The sequence below is a fragment of the Chrysochloris asiatica genome, unplaced genomic scaffold (genome assembly GCF_000296735.1).
Source record: "Chrysochloris asiatica unplaced genomic scaffold, ChrAsi1.0 scaffold00522, whole genome shotgun sequence".
Taxonomy (NCBI): Eukaryota; Metazoa; Chordata; class Mammalia; order Afrosoricida; family Chrysochloridae; genus Chrysochloris; species Chrysochloris asiatica.
In genome coordinates this window covers 209179-223906 of record NW_006409040.1, presented here as the reverse complement: position 1 = coordinate 223906, position 14728 = coordinate 209179, and the positions used below count along the sequence as shown (strand labels likewise).

At 37.4% G+C, this 14728-nt stretch overlaps 1 pseudogene; it reads right to left on the bottom strand.

Annotated features, from left to right (window-relative positions):
- Positions 1 to 11624: 11624 nt before the first annotated feature.
- Positions 11625 to 12204, bottom strand: LOC102813667 (annotated as a pseudogene).
- Positions 12205 to 14728: the final 2524 nt, after the last annotated feature.

The window sequence follows — 14728 nt, the reverse complement described above, 5'->3', positions numbered from 1 at the left end:
CAAGTTTCATAGTTTATACAGGGTTGCTATGAGTAGAGCTGACTCGACAGTGCTTAAAAACAACAATATTTTCAAATGGAGCATCAAGGAAAGTATTGTGGAAATAGAAGATAAAAATAATCTAAATCTTCACAGATGTGTTCAATTCTTTTTATAAAAGGATCAAAGAAGCCTCACTAAATTCAGAAGCCCATTTAAGAAAAAGTATACACAAACTTCAGAGGAAGTAATGTACAAGTCTGGTCAAGGCAAGGGGAGAAACTCAGAATGGTCAAATGTTAGATTTTATATTCTAAAATTGTTGGCAATAAGTAAGAATGGATAAAATAAAAACAAATTGTCGTGGAGTGGATTCTCAAAACAGAAATATGTACTGGATTTGGAAAAAAATGAGGGAACACACACAGTCAAACACACAAATTGAGCATAAGAAGAAGAATCATATTGGAATTTGATTCAAGAAAATTATTACAGTGTTATTGTGTAAAATAGAATTTTTTCTTTATTAAGTGCCATCAAGTTGATTATGACTCATGAGGATCCAAGTATAATGTTTCTGAGGAGAGACTGGTGGTTTTGAGCTGCCAATCTTGCACCTAGAAGTCCAGTACTTGTCCTACTGTGCCACAGGAGGACTCCAGCAATAGATTAGAATGGGCAAAATGTTTAATTAAAAGTATAAATCTTGAAGAGTTATGAACCTGAAGTATATAAAACTTGAAATGGAAAGGTGACAATTTCAACATCGACAATAAAAGTAGGATTAGAATCCACCTTACAAACACAATTAAAAGTTAGTTTTGAATATCTGTCTTAACAATAATATAACAAACCAGTTCCCTCACTGAGTATTTCTATTGATTCTGATTACAGACTGTAATATTGAGACCAAGCAATTCACTGTCCTGTGACTTTACCTAATTACTCTTGCAGCCTTCTTCTTATTTGCCCTATGTCTCAACATTTCCCTGTAAAATAGACATTTATGAGATATTTTTTTAACAGTAACTTTGTAAATCTTTTCCAACTATGTCTGATGAAAAGAGAAAATGATTAAAATATCATTTCCATTTTGCATTTAAGGAAAACAGATTGTTGTTGTTATGTGCCGTGGAGCCGGTTCCGACTCATAGCGACCCTGTACAGGTTTCCAAGGCTGTAAATCTTTAGGGGAGCAGAAAGCCTCATCTTTCTCCAACAGAACAGCTGGTGGTTTCGAACTGATGACCCTGATGTTAGCAGCCCAATTCATAACCACTACGCTACCAGAACTCCTTTGAGGAAAATAGATAGGAAGTAAAAATAATCTGCTCTAAGGATCAATTATAAATATGCTACAGAATCAGGAAAAAAAACAAAAGCAAAACTATTGTATAATGGCTTAAAACTTCAATAAAAATAGATGAGGAATATCATTACTGGGTTGCTTTATGAAATGAAGAAAGCTCATTGGTCCCACTGGAATGTTTTACATTTGCAAGAGGAGGATCATGATGACAAAAATATGCATATATAAAAAATGAGCCATTCCTTTGGGCATTTCCAAAGGTAGTTGCTACATTTCCTCAAGGACCAAATTCTAAGAATCACATTTTATTCTGTTTACAGAAAGTAACAAACTTCTAATCATCCAACTCTTGAAGGATAACAATAGTTAGATTGTTATGACAGGTATTTTCCAGATGGTAGTCACCTAGAACTAATTCATGGGAAAGTTAAAATTTGTACATTTTTTCCTTTTGACAAAGTAAATATTACGTAGTATATTTAGAAACAATTTAATTTGATCACTTAAAATATCCAAAATTATGTTCTTTTCTTCATTAACATGGTAATCTTTACAACAATGCCCTATGTATTTGTGTAATCTGGAAGATTACAAGTGTCTCACATACTTTATTTTGCCTATATGATCTTTATTGGTCCAGTGGTGAAGACTTTTGTTTTCTTCACATTGAGATGTAATCCATACCGAAGGCTGTGCTCTTTGATCTTCATCAGTAAATATTTTAAGTCTTCTTCACTTTCAGCAAGCAAGGTTGTATCATCTGCATATTGCAGGTTGTTAATGAGACTTCCTCCAATCCTGATGTCACGTTTTTCTTCATATAACCCAGCTTCTTGGATTATTTGTCCAGCACACAGGTTGAATAAGTATGGTGAAAGACTACAACCTTGTCACACACGTTTCTTCATTTTAAACCATTCAGTGTTCCCATGTTCTGTTCGAACAACTGCCTCTTGGCCCAGGTACAGATTCCTCACAATTAAGTGTTCCGGAATACTCATACTTCACAATGTTGTCACATAGCTTGTCGTGATCCACACAGTCAAAAGCCTTTGCATAGTCCATAAAGCACAGGTAAACATCTTTCTGAAATTTGCTGCTTTCAGCCAAGATCCATCAGACATCAGCAATGATATCCCTCATATCATGTCCTCTTCTGAATCTTTCTTGAACCTCTGTAAGTTCTCTATCAATGTATGCTTGCAGCTCATTTCTGTATTACCTTTAGTAAAACTTTACTCACGTGGGATACCAAAGATATTGTCCAATGATTTCTGCATTCCGTTGGGTCACTTCTCTTTGGAATGGGCACAAATACAGATCTGTATCAATGGAGAAAAGATTGAAGTTGTCAAGTACTTCATTATTCTTGTATCAACTATCAACACTCACGGAAGCAGCAGTCAAGAAATCAAACATTAGGCAAATCTTCTGCACAAGACACTTTTAAGTGTTGAAGAGCAAAGATATCAGCTTGAGGACTAAGGTACATGTGACCCAAGCCATGGTATTTTCAATAACCTCATATGCGTGTGAAAGCTGGACAGTGAATAAGGAAGAACGTAGAAGAATTAATGCTTTTGAGTTATGGTGTTGGAGGAGAATATTGAAAGTGCCATGGGCTGCCAAAAGAACCAATATATCCATTTTGGAAGAAGTACAGCCAGAATGCTCCTTGGAGGCCAAGATGGCCAAACTTCATCTCTCATACTTCAGACATATCGTCAGAAGGGACCAGTCACTGGAGAAGAACATCATGTTTGGTAAGGTGGAGGGTCAGAGCAAAAGAGGAAGACCCACAATGAGATGGATTGGCTAAGTGGCAGCATCGATGGACTCAAGAGTGGCAACAGTAATGAAGTTGGCCCAGGATTAGGCAGCGTTTCGTTCTGCTATGCATAAGGTCACTAAGAGTCAGTACTCACTTGATGACGCCTAACAACAACAACAATGTGATATTTAACTCACAGGCATTCTGACAGATACCAAATTAAGACATAATTCTATGCATTCTTATAGTGTTTAATTCTGTATATTCTATGGGTACCAAAATCTTGTTAATTATCTTCATAATGCATTGCTTTCCAAATTAGAAGGGTGTTAAAATTAAGGCTTACATAAGGCATCAAGTGAGTAATTAATTGAGGGTGTCCTGGTGGGTAAGCGCTGGATCACAATGTTGGTTTGAACATTAAGGTCATCAGTTCAAACCCATCAGCCATTCCTCGGAAATTATATACCGGGTCGCAATTAGTCAGAACTGGCTTGATAGCACTGAACAACAACAACAATTAGTTGAGAATCAAAGGACTGACCAATTGGAGTGCTACCTATAGAGTTCATTTGTAGATAACTTAGAGAATATCTTTCTGAGACTATAAATATAAATAATGGAGTTCAGGTAATTGCTTCAAATTACTCTTAACTACAAACCAATGAAATTTTTGATGAATATGACTCAAACAATTGACTCTCTTCTAGCCCAGACCTCTCTCCTTTAATGATTCAGTTTCTGTTCATCTTCTGTGAGTTCCAGTGCTTCCTTGTAATAGGATAATTGTTTTCGAGGCATTGAACTATTTTGTAAAAAAAACAAAACTTAATTATGTGAATATAAATAAAATGTATAAAAAGAAATAACCTCAGAAAAACAATTTGAGTTTGCACTCAAGTTTTGGTCCTCAAGAGTTTAAGATTTTACATGAAAAATAATTATTTTTCCATGTTGCTATCACACATTCAGAGCAAACCAATTTTTTATTTCACAGCAGCTTCCAAAACATGCTTTCCCAAATCCTCAGAGAAATATTTTTCATTTCTATTGAGAAGTTTCTGGTATAGTGCTCCGGGATTAATGCCCTGGACTACAAGATCAGTGCATTGGAAATCCTATACAGGGTCACTATGTGTTGGAACCGATTTGACAGCACTTAAAACAATAACACTGAGTAGTTAAAATGAAACTTTCCTTGAAGTAAAAGGAAATATTTGATGTTATATAAAAATCTTTATTTTATTTACTATACATGATTATTTTTAAACTTCCAATTTTATGATATAATATGATGCCAATCTCAGATTATGTAAAGCTATATCAATGTTGCTACTGTTTGGTGCCATGGAACATTGCCCAGTTCTTGGCTATTCACACAATTGTTGCTATATTTGAATCCGTTATGCTGTCACTATGTCAATCTATTTCATTGGTGAGCTTCCTCTCCTTGACTGACCTTCCATTTTACCAAGCCTTCTTGACAAATGTCCATCCTCAAGGACTGGACTTTCTTGATAACAGACTAACCCTAATACAATCTGTATCTATACTTAGTATAAATTATTGCTGCACAGAAAATTACTTTAAAGAAGACAATATATATTTATTATTCATAGTTTCTCTGAGCCAGGAAAGGTGAAGATAACTTAGTTGGTGGTTATTGCTCAAGACCTCACATTAGGTTGCAAACTGTTGACTATGGCTATCTACTTCTAAGATGTTTCTTACAAATGGCTGACTGTTAATAGGAGTCCTCAGTTCTTCACCATATGGATTTCTTTATAGGGTTATCTGAATGTCTGTACAACATGCTAGCTGACTTCCACCACAGCAAGTGAACCATTTGTAATGGTATGTTTTTCATAGCCCAGTCTTTGGGGTAACCATAGATACTTACTTCCACAATATTCCACTGATCATACAGACCAACCCTAATACAATGAAGGGTTATACTGTACAAGCACACTCTTACCAGGAGACAAGGATCAAGGATCACTAAGCACCTCATTGGAAATATATATATATACATGCTGTTGTTGTTAAGTTCTGTAAAGTCAGTTAGGTGAAGCTGATGGTGGGTTTGAACCGCCATCTTTGCAGTTAGTGGTACAGTGCTATAGCCCATATATATTTGACACATATGTTAAAGTTTTCAAATTAAAAATTATTTAAGTATGATAAAAAAAAATTGTATCCATCCTGTTTTGCTTATGGGGAACTCACTTCTTGTGGTCAAATACACACTTCTCTTTAGAACTAATGTAATTAAGTTTTTATTCTTCCAACTTTCTACACTATGATAAAAAAACACACAAAAAACTGGAAGAATAAGATTTCTAAAAGTGTTCTGGTTGTATATATTTGAGTCTGAAGTTCCAATAACCATAGAGTTTGAAACTGGAACATAACCTGTCATTTAAATTAAACCTTCACTATATTAAACAAACTATGCTTAAATAAGCAACTGATTTATGTTCTAAAGGTTCTTTTTTGGCTCATAAACAAACAGATTCAGATACAATGAAAGACTTTCTCTGTACTGTAAGCTAGTATTTCTCAAATAAATTACTTGAGGATGTTGTTAAAATGTGAACTCAATAGAGATGTGCTATGACCTGATATGGCAAATCTGCTGCACAAGACCTTTTTGAAGTGTTGAAAAGCAAATATATCAGCTTGAGGACTGAGGTGCTCCTGACCCAAGCCATGGTATTTTTAATAATCTCATATGCATATGAAAGTAGAGCAGTGATTAAGGAAGATAAAAGATGAATTGATGCATTTGAGTTATGGTATTGGAGAAGAATATTAAGTGTACAATGGGCTACCAAAAGAACAAACAGGTTTGTGATGAAGAAGTGCAGTCAGAGTGCTCCTTGGAGGCCAGAATGGCCAGACTTTATCTCTCGTGCAGTCAGAGTGCTCCTTGGAGGCCAGAATGGCCAGACTTTATCTCTCATACTTCAGACATGTTGTCAGGATGGACCAGTCACTGGAGAGGGATATCATGTTTGGTAAGGTCAGAGAAAAAGAGGAAGACCCATAGTGACATGGACTGGCAAAGTGGCAGCATCAATGAGCTCAAGCATGACAACAAGTGTGAGGTTAGCCCAGGAACAGTCAGTGTTTCATTCTGTTGTACATAGGATCACTATGCGTCTGTACTAACTTGATGGTACCTAACAACATCAACAATGACCTGATATTGTGCATCTGTAAAAAAAAACTCAGCCATTAATAATACTGTCCCTCTGATCACATGTTTGGTGTCTGTGTAGTGAGTATTCCTTTGGGAAAAATGTATTTTAGCATCATTTGATTATTATAAGCATTTCAAAATACCAAGAGTTTCTTTGTTTTGATTTATATTTAAGCCATACTAGAATAAAAAATAATTACTAATCTTTTATAAATACATCATAGTAAAGTTCAACCACTCCTGCCCTTAAAACAATTATTTAGTTTCCCAGTGAAAGAGGCTTCCTGTGGAACCTTTGCATTGCATAAGACCATAGGTGGAATCCTGAAACCCCTCCAGATTCTTCTGAGGTGTGATATTTCCACTTGAAAGGACAAGTAGACCAGCCTGGAGCAGCTAGAAGAAACTTCATGAAAGAAAGACCAGCAGGAAAAATAAAAAACAATAATAGCAGTCTGAATGACTACTACAAGAACAAGCAAGCTGTTCACCCAGAAACCATCAAGGAAAGGAGTCAGGTCCCCTCAGAGCAAACCCTCTTTCAAGACCAAGACTCAAGGGAATACACGAGCAACCATGTAGTCTGGCTGGTAACCATGTTGGTCACTGATAAGGGGAAGTGGGAGAAAAACAGCAATGAAGTTGGGAATAAACTCGACTACATTTGATAGACTTCTGTGAATCTGGGTGGAGACCTGGTTGGCCAGCAGTATGGCAAGACCCAGGGACTCCTGGGCCCAGAGGCAGTGACATGGCCACAGAGGACTAGAGCAGAGAGTGAAGTGTCCAGCTGATATGAAGTGAGGGGAGATGAACAAGAACTCCCAGACTTGCAGATAGTACCTACTTGACCTGGCTTCAAAGGCTAGATGATCAGAATTCAACTAGAAGAAGAAAGAAGAGGAACAAAAAGAGTAACCTGCTACAATCTGATGAACTTTACCTATACTAATGGATGTTATTGCTGTTGTTGTTATGGATGTACTAGCTCAAAAAAGGAAACAACAAATCTATACAGATCATTCCCACCCCCTCAGTACACAGGGTTGACAGGGATGGGCAACTTAGACACTGGCTACCCAAAATAGGGGGACTACAAAGACAAGAAGTAACTGGCTTACAAGTTTTCAAGAGGGAGCCTAGTTCCAGATGGGATGGGAGAAAGTAGAATCTCTACTGATTGGTTTCCAATCTTGGGACTGGGTTAATGAAAGGGGATGAGGCTAATACTCTTGTGGTACAATAGTGAATAATTGCTATCAGGACTGACTGTGAGGGTCGGAAATGTAAAGGTAGATGTTTTGTAGCAAAAGGAGGTGAGTGATTGATTTTGCAGTCCAAGAGTGGAGGTTCCTGGGACTATCAAGTGAGAAGAGTGAAGTGCAGAACCCTACCCAAAGAAGCAGTCACTCCAGAAATGGAGGCAGATGTGATGACATGGACAGAAAGAGCAGTTGGGGACTCTGGACTCAGGGAGGTAGAGGGGATGCATGCTGATGGCCAGGGTACAGGCCTGTGGGGTGTACCCTTTGGTTGTTTGATGATGCATGGAGGGGATTGTAATCATTGCAATGAAACAAAATGCGATAACATGAAGGTAAAACTGATATTTTCCCATGTAAATCCACATAATTCACAATAAAAACTTTAAAAAAATAAATTCTTTCCAAATAGAATATTCTTTAAAGAGTGTAATTCCTTATCTTCTACCTATTCTATTTTTTAAAAGAGAATAAAGGGAGTTAATAATGTTAAGTAATCAGTGATTTTTAATATGATCTGATGTCATCATACTTACATATATTCTCATTTAAACTTTGCTTTTCCTTCTTCATATAGACAGACATAAAATAGAATATATTTCAGAATAAAATATCTTGAAACATAATTATTACATGTTTTTCCCTTGATACTCACCCTTTGACCCTTGTGCCATCCTTGCCCCTATTACGTCTTGCCATAGATCAGTCTTTTGTTGAAATCATTTAGATATTTTCTGAATATCTGAAGTAGTACTTGTTTTACTTGTTGTTGTTGTCAGGTGCCATCAAGTTGGAACCTACTCAGAGCGACTACAGCAGAACGAAACAATGTCCGATCCTGGGCCAACCTCACTACCGCTGCCACACTTGAGTCCATCAACGATGCCACCTAGCCAATCCATCTTGTTGGGGGTCTTCCTCTTCTTCTCTGACCATCTTACCAAGCATGATATCCTTCTCCAGCAACTGTTCCCTCTCGACAACATGTCCAAAGTATGAGAGACGAAGTTTAGCCATCTTGGCCTCCAAGGAGCACTCTGGCTGCACTTCTTCCAAAACAGATCTATTGGTTCTTTTGGCAGTCCATGGCACTTTTAGTATTCTCCTCCACCACCACAATTCAAAGGCACTTATTTTACTAACATACTCTAATTCATTCTGCCTCCAGCTTAGTCTTTATTGTTTGGAGTCATTAGTAGAGTATATTACATTGTAGGAAATTCCTTTACCTTTAAATACAATTTACATGCCACTTTTTGAAAATCTAGTGAATCAAGATTCTTGGTATGCTTTGTGGTAGACAACAAAATCTGGCTGCCTACCTAAGGGAAAAATAGTTTGTTGGCAATATTTGAGGGACTCAGATAACTTGAAAGAGAGAAACAATTTGGTCTACATAAAGCTGCGTGATTTTTAACTGTTCCCATAACTGTGTTACCTATTCAAGAACCAAAGCTCCTAATTGGCAGAGCTTATGTTGTTTGTGTGCCTTTCTGGCTGAACCAAATCAAGTGAGGAGGTAGACACTACCCCTCATCAGGCTACCCGTAATGGGGAAAGGCTCCCATCTAGTTAAATCAATATGCTAAAAGGAAAATGGAAAATCACAGTCTCGCCTTCCATTGCCCACACATTAACTCAGTCTCCTTTCCATGCTAGAAAAAAAGAATGATAAGAATCACAGGCCTAAAATACTTTATGCTTCTGGGTTGCAACTTCTCTGAGAGAAGAACAAGAAAATGAGCAGCTCTTATTTAATAAAAAGAGATGCTCTTACTAAAAAAAAAGAGAAATGTTCCATTTTACCTCTTCAATCAAAGTTTTACTTTTAAGTCATAAATTATTTTTTCTCTGGGAGAACTATTACTAACTTAATTGGTGCTTGGAGTTAATGCCCTGGATTGCAAAATTGGTTTGAACCACAAGATTAGTGGTTCAAGCTCACCAGCTGCTCCTCAAAATTCCAAACAGGGTCGTTATGGGTTGGAACTGACTCAACAGCACTTAACAACAATGTCTAATTAAAGAGGTAGTTTTAGGTAAATGTAACTAATAGTTGAGGGAAATATGGAAGATAATTTTTTGGTGATTTTGAGAAACAACCCAATTGTTCAACCAAGTATGTAAACTAATTCTGAATGTGAACTTTATAACTGACACATCTATGACTATTTTAACAATGGCAAAATTTCATGGTTTAAATCACAGCTCAAATTCACTGTAAACAGAAAACTCCATAAGAAGAGTATGAATGCTCTATGAGATTTTTATCTAAAAGTATATTTTAGCTGATAACCCACATATCTGACTTCTTTCAGTAATTGATCTTTTAGTAATGAAGGAAAACCACTAAGATTATTCAAAATCATGGACTTGGTCCTGACATGGTCTTGGTCCTGGCCCATAGCGACCATATAGTGTTTTCTGAGGAGTGACTGGTGAATTTGAACTGCCAGTCTTTTGGTTAGCAGTACAATGCTTTTCCTATGATGCCACACCAAGAATCCAACATATATAAAATTGAACAAAAATAATAACCATTTTAGTTTTGTGCAAAATAAATATGTGAATGTGAAATACCACACTGCTTCTTCAAATTTTAGAAAGGTAAGGAAACAATATGGACTATAACAATGAGAAGAAAAATTTAGATATCAGCAATAACCATCTAAAGCAATGCAGTTTTATTAACAGGAATTTTTTTTTTACTGTTTTCATTTCTAATTTTATTTTAAATTCTTAATTTTACAAAGACATAAAATTCTTCCCAGCACAAATAACACTTATCTAGGAAAAAAAAAGAGAAGTATCTTTTTATTTTATTAAAAATAAGAAGAGAAAAGTCACTGTACATTTTTTTCTTATAGCTCCTGAATGCGAAATAAGTAGCACTAGATATGTATTTTATCTCTATATATATATTTATCTATCTATATGATAATTCCATTTCCCCACACTTTTTAAGGTCCCATATACATACATGAATACACACATTCTGTAAAACTACGTAACAAATTCAAAATTGCAGTATGTCTGACTGTGCACTATCCCCGCCACCCTCTGCCTCCCTTCCTTGTCTACGTTGTTGCTGTTGTTGTTGTTATGTGCCGTGGAGTCGGTTACAACTCATAGCGTCCCTGTACAGGGTTTCCGAGGCTGTAAATCTTTACAGGAGCAGAAAACCTTATCTTTCTCCGGCGGAACGGCTGGTAGTTTCGAACTGCTGACTTTGCAGTTTGCAGCCTGATTCATAACCACTATGCTACCAGAGCCCCTGTCTATAGCTACGTATAAAAAGACTCAGAAGTAAAAAGAAATGGAGAGGTTACCAAATTTCTGATGGCAGGATTGTAGAATTCTACCAGTGCTTCCCTATCAAGCCACCTCTCAGACAGAAAGAAAAAAGAAAGGAAGGGATTTCGTCTAGGATACAATGCATCAATTGTGTGAAAAACCCAGGTTTCAATGAGGCAGACTGAAGCACTTAGTTGACTGACTCCCCACCCTTCCCACAAAGTTTCCATTCCCTTTTTAAGTGAGACTTTTCCAAAGCTTCCCCTTCTCAGCATACCCCCACCCCCAGTTCCATGACAAGTTAGAGTTAGTCGAGAAGAGTCACAGTTTGTCCTCTCTAGGCTTTCCCTAAATAATAGGGGCCATAGGGTCAACTAAACACAGAAGGGAAAGCTCACCTGCCTTAAAGATGGCCCCCCAAACGCCAAACATGCTTCACAACCCCTGGATACTCTCACCTAGCCAGGACAAGCTGTCTCCTCCATCAACCTTCCTAGCAAACAAACCATGCAACAAAAACACCGACCTACAGAAACCCCTAAACCCACAAGTAGCCTAATGACAAGGTAACAAAACACAATTAAGTAAATTCTTATCATTAGATGGGATTTCTTCTTGCTGTCCTTGCTGGATTGAAGAAGAAAAAGAAAAAAAAAATCAATTCTTCCATATTTCTGAGGAGTCCAAGTCCTTTCTCTTATAAAGTTGCATAGAAAGGGGCATAGGATCACAGATAAGGATCAAGAGATATTAAAAAGTATTTACAGAAAATAGGAGACAGGTTTTGCCTGTGCTAAGACCTCATTGTCACTTCTTCTTGTTCAACCTCTTGGCACTGGGCTTGGATTTGGACTTCATCAATTTGGCGTTCTTGGGCTTGGATGCCTTCACTGGCTTGGCTTTGACAGTCTTGGATTTTTTGCTTTCTTGGGTATGGCAACCAGCTTCTTATAGGCCTTCTTGGCTAGGGTGGCTTAGGCTTCTTACATGAAGCTTTGGAAGCAACCTTCTTGGGCTTGGCTGCCTTCTTTGGTGGGGCCACCTTCTTGACTTTCTTCTTGGTCTTCTTGAAGGCCATGGATCTTTTGGGTTCATCTCCTTGGCTAGTCAGAAGAAGCCCAAGGTGCCCACTCTTTTGGTCCACTTGTGGACATGGGTGGTAACTAGGCACTTGATGGATGACTTTATCTGGGAATTGGCTTCTCTCCCACCTTGTAACATTTCTTTATATACTCCTGGATGGATTGGCATGAGGAGCCAGATTGGTTCTTCTAGAACTGAATGGCAGCCATGATCATGTCTGAATATTTGGGGTGGACTATAAACTTCTTGGAGGTCTTAGCCCTCTTGCGCTTGGTGCTGGGGCAAACATGGAGTTCTCAGTCATGGTAGTTAGCCAGGTCTTGCTATTGAAGAAAGCACCTTAAGTAGGACCAGCCCTAATCAGAGGCTGAGACAATCCTGGCTTGGGTTCATGACAACCAGTCCTGGCTTGCAAGGATGCAGCTGGAGTTGCTTCTCCTTCCTGGCTCTTGTAGTGGGAAGGCTTGTTAGGCTGTCTGTGTGGCCCAGCCCTGCAACTCTCTGGGTGGCTCTCAATGCCTGGCTCTGCCTCCTCTACCCCTTTTGTCTCAGCTTGGCATCTCAGGAAATTTCTTACTATATAAAGAAAAATGTTTTTATTGAATATCTTGTTATACTAGTATGAGAAATTTTAGTCAACTGAAATAATAGCAAATATTTTAGCCTTGAAAGTATATCTTTCAGTTATCTTGAAATAGATCTATAAGAAGTAATCTCTCTACTCCCAAACTCCCAAAAATGTAACTGAAGCTTAAAAGCATTTTTTTTTTTAAATGTGAGGATTAATGCAAATGCAGAAAAGTTATTCTAATTTTGTTCTAAAGTCATACTGTCACCTAGTGGTTTCTCACTCAAAATCTGAGCAAAACAACTTATGATTTATTTAGATATTTTATTCTCACCCTTGTCGAAAACAGCTGGAGAAAGGACTATTTTATCTTCATAATATCTGAAGAATGTTTTTCATTCATATAAAACATATTCATAAACGTTCATAATACCTAAAGTATGTTTTATATTTATATAAAGCCCTTATTCATAAGAGTTTGGATACAATTATAAGTAACTAGCTCATAAGTCATTTTTATTAGAGTACATGGTCTCATTACACAGACACATGCAGAAAATGACAAAGAGTAAAAAAGGAAGAATATTTTTCATTATAGGAGGTTCTTTGGTGAATCGACATGGTTTTCCTTTTTTTTATTTTTTTTTTATAGAATGGTTATATATATTTTTTACATAGCTCTGGTAATAAAACTATAATTTCTGCTTGGTCTTTACAAAATATTCACCAGTCTATGACTGCCAATCACTGAGATCTTGATCCTTCATACACTTTCCTTGTTCCTTCTTCCAGAGGAATGGATGTACCTTAAATACTTTGTGTAGAGTGAGGTTTTTTTTTTTTGTTGTTGTTTTCTTTCCCTAGTGTGCAACCCACTTCAGTGCTGCAGCCTATGGGTAAGGAGGCCAGGCAACGGTTCAGGGCTACAGTTTGTTCTGGCATGTGACACTATGAGAGGCTTATGGGGAAGAGCCTGCCATAAATCCAAACCCATGCATATGAGTGAGTTTTTGATAAACGTTTGCTTCTCTTGTGCTACCACTGAGCAAGAGTCATAGGAAGCATAAAATATAGATTAAAAATAAATTTCCTGAGAGTCTCAACAGATTGACACTTGCCAGACGGTCAGAGATAAAGATATGGATATTCCTTTTTTTTTTTTTTTTTTTTTTTTAAGTATCTGTTCATTGGCCTCTCACTGTCTGTGCACCTACGTTATGGTGACTAGAGGAGGTGCCTGAGTGAGTGGACACCCCCTGCCCCCGGAGGGTACTACTATACATGTACACAGATCTTCTCAAATATTTAAAGGGACAGATTCCACTTAAAACCAAACAAGAGTGCAAAATGGCCACAGTCGGCCCTGAACTGATTATCAGTAGGAAAAAGACCAGAACGGGGATTGTGGAGCAGGAGACACAGGCTAAAAATGAAACAGGCCAAAAATTAAATCCTGAGTTATATCAAAACAACCAACAGTGGCATCTTGAAATTTCTCAGGCAGCCTTGAAGGCAAGATGCTGAAAGAAGATATTAAAGTCATACTCATATTAGGCTACAGATTTTTTTTTTTTTCCTCTTCTCTCGTTTTTGCAATTATAGACTACAGTATACAATCTGAGTTTTGTTTTGTTTTGTTTTGCTATTGCTGTTTTGTTTTTTGGTCCACTCTTTACCTTTAGGGGCTCTTTTTCTCCCAATATTACTCAAGAAGAGACAGCCATTGCTGTCATATAGTCAAGCTATAATCACACCCTAAACACCCACAATCAAGGTAAGAAACAATACCAACTGCCACACAGTAGGTAGGCAGACAACACCTGTGAAAGTTACTCTGAGTTGAGTAATAATAAGAGTGAAAAAGGAAGCCCGTCTCCTAATCACATCTACCTGGAGGCAAACAGAAAGCATAAAAAATACCAAAACACACACTTAATTAAGTATTAAGGCCACAAGCAACTACTGAACATGCCCAAGAAGCAGAAGCAGATAACCATATCAGCACACCTCTAGAAACAAGATAAAGTGACTGTGACAATGAGACCTATACTCCATACTGGAAGGAGGGCAGCCCTTGAAAATGCCTGAGAAGGAATTCAGAAAAATGATTACAAAATGTATCTATCAAAACACTTCACAGAAAATGATATGCAAAAGATTTAAACAAGACCTTCACCTCACACCTTATACAAAAACCAACTCAGCATGGATTAAGGACCTAAATGTGAATCCCAGAATTATGAAGGCCATCAATGAAAAA